This window comes from Apium graveolens, chromosome 11 (genome assembly GCF_009905375.1).
Source record: "Apium graveolens cultivar Ventura chromosome 11, ASM990537v1, whole genome shotgun sequence".
NCBI lineage: Eukaryota > Viridiplantae > Streptophyta > Magnoliopsida > Apiales > Apiaceae > Apium > Apium graveolens.
Genome location: NC_133657.1, coordinates 92,936,209 through 92,943,326, shown reverse-complemented (window position 1 = coordinate 92,943,326; position 7,118 = coordinate 92,936,209).

The window sequence follows — 7,118 nt, the reverse complement described above, 5'->3', positions numbered from 1 at the left end:
GGTAAGGCCAACTCGTAGGCCACCTTTCCTACTTGACTCAAAATCTCAAAAGGACCTATGTATCTAGGTGCTAACTTTCCTTTCTTGCCATATCTCATCAACCCTTTCCTAGGTGACACCTTTAGCAACACAGCTTCGCCAATTTAGAATTGAACATCCTTACGCGCTGGATCCGCATACTTCCTCTGTCTATCTTGAGCAGCAAGCAACCTTTTCTGAATTAACTTGACTGAGTCATGCAACTGTTGTACCAATTCTGAGCCGAGAATTCTTCCTTCTCCTACTTCATCCCAACTTGTTGGTGATCTAAATTTTCGCCCGTACAAAGCTTCATATGGTGGCATGCCGATACTGGAATGATAGCTGTTGTTATATGAGAATCCAATCAATGGCAGGTGGTCGTCCCAACTCCCTGCAAAATCGATTGCACAACTGCGCAACATGTCTTCGATTGTTTGAATCGTCCTTTCGCTCTGACCATCAGTCTGCGGGTGATACGCCGTGCTCATATTCAACTTCGTGCCAAGACAATCCTGGAATTGCTTCCAGGATCTCGAGTTAAATCGGGGATCTCTGTCTGAAACTATTGATACGGGTACTCCATGCCTTAATACGATTTCGTGCACATACAGATGAACCAACTTGTCCAGTGACGACTTCTCATTTATTGGAAGGAAATGCGCCGACTTCGTAAGACGATCAATTATAACCCATATTGCGTCATGTCCGGATTTTGTTCGCGGTAGTCCTACTATAAAGTCCATAGCGATATTTTCCCATTTCCATTCTGGAATCTTCAGGGGCTGAATTAATCCGCTTGGTCGTTGATGTTCTGCCTTTACTTTCTGACAAGTATAACACTTCGCAACCCATTCTGCCACGTCTCGCTTCATATTTGGCCACCAAAAGTTCTTCTTTAAGTCTTGATACATCTTGGTGCTTCCCGGGTGGATTGAAAATTTCGAATGGTGGGCTTCATGGAGGATCTTATTCTTTAATTCAGGTACATGAGGAATCCATATTCTGGATGAAAACCTTAGTATTCCTTGCTCATCCCTTTTAGTATTGATCTCTTCTCCAGATAACTGATTTTTCTCTTTTTCCATTACTTCCTCTTGACACTTCTTTATCTTTTCCATTAGTGTTGGCTGAAAGGTCATTGCACGACAAACTTCTTTGACTTTCCCATAAGCACAAAGTTCCAATTCAAATTTTCCGATTTCTTCAGATAACTCTTTTGATGTTATCATCATATTCAATCTCTCCTTCCGACTCAGCGCATCGGCCACTACGTTCGCCTTTCCAGGATGGTAATTTATCGAACAGTCATAGTCCTTGATCAATTCCAGCCATCTCCTCTGCCTCATATTGAGCTCTTTCTGAGTAAAAATGTACTTTAAACTCTTGTGATCCGTGTAGATTTCACACTTCTCTCCATAGAGATAGTGTCTCCAAATCTTGAGTGCGAACACTATGGCGGCTAGTTCCAAGTCATGCGTCGGATATTTTAACTCGTGCGGCTTCAACTGTCTTGACGCATATGCTATTACCTTACCGTGTTGCATCAACACACAACCCAAACCCTTATGTGAAGCGTCGCTGAATATTACAAAATTCCCTTGATCATCTGGAAGTACCAACACCGGAGCTGTTACCAACTTCTGTTTTAACTCTTGAAAGCTATTTTCACATTCTGCACTCCATTCAAACTTTTGATTCTTTCTGGTTAACTTGGTCAATGGCGTGGCGATCTTCGAGAAATCCTTGACGAATCTTCTATAGTATCCGGCCAATCCTAGAAAACTTCGCACTTCCGTAGGAGTCTTTGGCCTCTCCCAACTCATAACTGCCTCAATCTTCGCCGGATCCACTTTAACTCCCTCATTTCAAATAACATGCCCCAAAAATTGAACTTCCTTTAACCAAAACTCACATTTGGTAAACTTGGCATACAACTTCTCTTGTCGGAGTATCTCCAATGCTATCCAGAGGTGCTGCATATGTTCTTCTTCCGACTTAGAATAAATAAGGATGTCATCAATAAATACCACGACAAATTTATCCAAATACTTCTTAAATACTCGATTCATCAGATCCATAAATGCGGCCGGAGCGTTGGTCAATCCAAACGGCATTACTAGGAATTCATAATGCCCATATCTGGTCCTAAATGCGGTCTTGGGAATATCTTCTTCCTTGATCTTTAATTGATGGTATCCCGATCTCAAATCAATCTTCGAAAAACATTTTGCTCCCTTTAACTGATCAAAAAGGTCATATATCCTTGGTAGCGGGTAGCGGTTCTTGATCGTTACTTTATTCAACTCCCGGTAATCTATGCATAGACGCATACTCCCATCTTTCTTCTTCACAAAGAGAACAGGTGCTCCCCATGGCGACGTACTTGGTCGTATCACTCCCTTATCCAATAATTCTTGTAGCTGGCTCGCCAACTCTTTCATTTCTGCTGGTGCCATCCTATACGGAGCCTTTGAAACTGGTTCCGTGCCTGGAGCAAGGTTGATCTCGAACTCAATTTGTCGATCTGGTGGTAAGCCTGGTAGTTCGTCGGGAAACACATCGGGGAACTCATTAACTACAGGAATATCTTCCATGCTGGGGCTGCCTGTCTCTGAATCCACTACATATGCTAGGAACGACTCACAATCTTTTCTAAGTAACTTCTTAGCCTGAATAATTATAAGAAATAGTTGCCCTTGCCTCTGCCCCTTAAATACTACCTTCTCTCCACTCTTCGTCTTTAAATACACTCTCTTGGTCTTACAATTTATCTGAGCGCTATTCTCTCCTAACCAATCCATTCCTAAAATTATATCAAACTCTCCCAGCTTGAAGAGTATCAAGTCGGCTGAGAACTTATATCCCGAAATATCAATCTCACATTTTGGACAAAATTGATTCACAGGAATCTTCTCTTGGTTCGCAATTACCACATTTACTACCTCACTCATAACCGTTTTATCACATTGGAGCTTATCAACAAAAGATTCTGATATGAAAGATCTTGTTGCTCCCGAATCAATCAATACTTTAGCTTTGACATTATTGAGTAAAAGTGTACCTGCTATCACCTCAGAATTCTGAACAACATCTTTCATCTTTAGATCAAATGTCCTTGCTGTTGCTTGCGGGGTTGGTGCGGGTGGTGGAGGTAACGCCAATACCTCAGCTGGCACGCTTGCACTGGTACTTGCCACGTTCATCAGAGCTCTGACTGGTCCTGTTGCCTTACACTCCCTAGCCATATGTCCAGTCTTCCCACACTTGTAACATATAACTCCTGGCTTCGGCATCTTGCACTCGTTTGCCAAATGTCCCTTCTGATTGCACCTATAACAGGTCATACTCAGCTTATTGCATACTCCGGGGTGCCTTTTTCCACAGTGCTTGCATTCTGGCCTCTGGAACCTGTTTTCTCCAACTTTCCCTTGGCTTGCCTGATTGTTCCCTTTTGATTCTTGCCTTTTGCCCAAATTTCCCTTCCTTTGAAAATTTCCGCCCTTCTGGAAACCAATCCTCTTTACATTCCGATCTTGCGAACTTCCAGCTTCAGACTTTTCTCCATAAAATGGAACCTTCCTCTTCTTGTTATCCCTCTCTTTCCTTGACTGCATCCCATTATTCTCAATCAGAGCAGCTTTCTGTACTACTCCCGCATAAGTTTCAAGCTCAAACATGGCCACCCTATCTCTGATCCAAGGCTCCAATCCTTGCTGAAATTTCTTTGCTTTTTCCTCCTCAGTGCTGGTATACTTTGTCACAAACCTTGACAACTCAGTGAACTTCTTCTCACACTCCAATACAGTCATGTTCCCTTACTTCAACTCAAGAAATTTTAGCTCCATCTGATTCTGCATGTACTTAGGGTAATACTTGTCCAGAAATAACTTTTTAAATCTCTCCCAAGAAACCTGCTGAGTGACTTCCATAGCTTTTACTGATTCCCACCAATAGATGACTTCTCCCTTCAAGAAGTAAGTGGCATACGGCGTCTTCTGATCGTCTCCTAACTGTACCAACTCAAAAGCCCTTTCCATCTCCTTGATCCAGGTGTTTGCTATCACTGGATCAGTGGTATCATGAAATACAGATGGATTCACATTCTGAAAAGCTTTGAAAGTGACAATTTGTCTAGGTGGTACTGGTGGTTCAGGTGGTTGGTGTGGCTCACGGTTATCTTGGTTTTCAATTCATTGTTGAAGGGTTAGTTGTTGTTGAGCTATAACATTGGTTTGCTGTTGCAAGGTTTCCAGTAGTCGAAGAATATTTGGGTCTGTGGTGAAGGTGGTTGTTGGGTTCTTCTTTTTGGGAGGCATGATCCTGAAATAAGAGTTGTGTCATAACAAATATGAATGATAAAATGATTCGAGGGTATCGCATGGCATTCTCATTTACATATGGGGTCAAGTTTCCAAATTAAGCAGATATGATGATAAAAACATAAAATAACAGTTGAGAGCAAATGGAACAATAGCACATAATTATTGAAATTTTTAAAGGTCACAGTACATAGGATTGGGACATAGTCTGATTCTAGGAATAACAGGCTTATTTAAAGGAAAGACGGAAACAACTGGGGATTCCATAGAGTCTGATAGTACAACAACATGAAAGGTAAATGGAAAGAACTAAGGCTCCACTCCATCTGAACGGGGCTTGGTAGTCTTTTCCTCTCGAAGCGTCTTCACAATGCTCTGGAGCTCATCCGCCACCATCTGAATGACATACTGGCTGGTACGGTCCCGGTGTGCTGGCATCTCCTCAAGCTTAGTGTTGACGTACTGAACCAAGGTCTCAAGTCTCGTAATCATCTGCTCCTTTGGGCTTCCCTTCGTAGTTTCGGCTGTCCGGATACACGTTCTTCAGTCGGTCTATCAGTCGGTCGTACTTGCCCTGAAGCATGTCGAACTCGCGCCTCAACTCAGCATACACGGAGAAAGCAATAGTGTCGTCCGACCCAGAGGATGACGAGGAATGCGCCCTTTGCTGACAACCAATAAGAGGAGAATTAATAATAATTTACTTAACCTACTCTCTCGCATAATATCTATAACCTACACACAAATCCTATAACCTATTTGGGCTGTCCAGGGACTCTAAACCGTAGCTCTGATACCAAAACCTGTCACACCCCCAACTTAAATAGCGAAATAAATATAGCTATTACATCTTTTTAATGAAGAATACACAACCAAAATCCAAGATCTTACAGTTTAGGGTTTGGAACAGCCCAACACTACCAACTATTACATCTGATTACAAATACCGAGTCCTCACACAACTATTATTACTTATTCTACCTGAGCTCGAACATAAGCATCAGCATCACAGGTCTTACGGGCAGTCTGCTTGAATCTAACCATAGCTGCTAGCTGTAATATAAGGGTAAAGCAAGAAGTGAGCCAAAAGCTCAACAAGTGCTAATAGTACAACGCAAAACATAAATCGAGATATACCTTTAGGAATGACAATGGAAAGACATAATCAATAATAACGAGAGATAAAACTTATGTGAGTTGGCATCATTTTGCTTGCATCAAAACAAATTTTAAAAATCATTCTTAATCAAAATCATTTTATGACGCTACGGATTACAGCCGGTGATCAGCCGCGAAGTAATCCCGAACCTCGCTGGGTTCTAAAACATTATTGGGAATCCCTAGGCAACTTTTAAGCCTAATATAAGTGTGGAAAGGACTCGCGTCTCAGTCCAGATCCACCATTCAAAGAAAACATTTATCCCCCTTTGGGACTGAAAAATCCACATTTTAATCATTTTAAAAACTGATGCCGATTTATGACAAAATCTCTTTCGACTGTAATCATTTTTATCAAGGGATTATAGATCAACTTGAAACACTGGAAATATGACACTAAATCTCAGGGACATGATCCACTAGACTTTACTATATTAGGGTAATTGAGAGGTTTCCATAAACAAGAACTTTGACAAGGAAATTGAGCAAGGCTATTGGATAATATAAAAGAGTAATGCCAAACTAGGCTTAAAGCAATGGTTGTAGACAAGGTATAGGTATTAGAACATCAAGAAGATAAGCATCACTGGTTCCAATAGGATAGAGGTGTTAAAATATAAAGAAAGTGATCATCAGCTCAAGATATAACAGGGTATCAAGCTTTTAGGGTAAGGATAGGGTTATCAAACAATCATGAATGAATTTAAGAAATGATTGGCTTTTAGGTATCAAGATAAAGTTTCTATCGAGGTTATTTCAAGAGTTGAATCAAAGCATCAGGGTGCAATATCAAGATTTCTCAGGGATCAATAACATGATAATCAAAAGGATCAATAAGGTATTATAACAAATCTCTATTTTATCATGGCATTAAACTATCATGAAAGACTTTTGAACTACTTGCAATACGTACTCGAGGGTTCATGGCATCTCTATGTAACTCAAAGATAAACAAAAGATACGCTTGATTTAAATATATCAAAATGACTCAGGATAATTGCATCGATATATATATGAACTGTTTACAGTAAATACGAAGGTCAAGTTGAATCACTTGCCTTGAGATAGATTGGTCTGGTCTGACTGGTAGGAGCAACAACTGGAGCTTCACTCGACTTTTATGGCAAGTTTTCCCTCGTCTCGAGATCCTACATAAATAATAATAATCCTCATTATAATATATTCTTACCATCTTAACCTATTTACAACCCGAAATTAAACATGGATGGCACTTAGGCCTATACGCACTTAATTCATATCCACCATTATATTTTCAAATGTACACACGTAGCCACATAATCACATATCGTATATTAATACCAAATAACATCATATACACCATAATGCCACACTAGGCTTGGATGATCTCGACTCACCACTTAAGTCACTTGGTCGCTAACTAAACAAAGTCTTCAAATTTGGGCTTCCTAACTCAATGTGCCTTTCCTAAATTATCCAAAACCTATTGACCCTCACTTGTGCCTTTTTCTCTACTGACCTTATACTATCTTACAACTATGGTGGTTGACCTAATACTCACTTCTAAGTGTTCTAAAACTATGTGATAAGTGAAAGTGCTCACTGGTGCAAATTTCAGAATGGTAACTAAGGTTTCTTGAG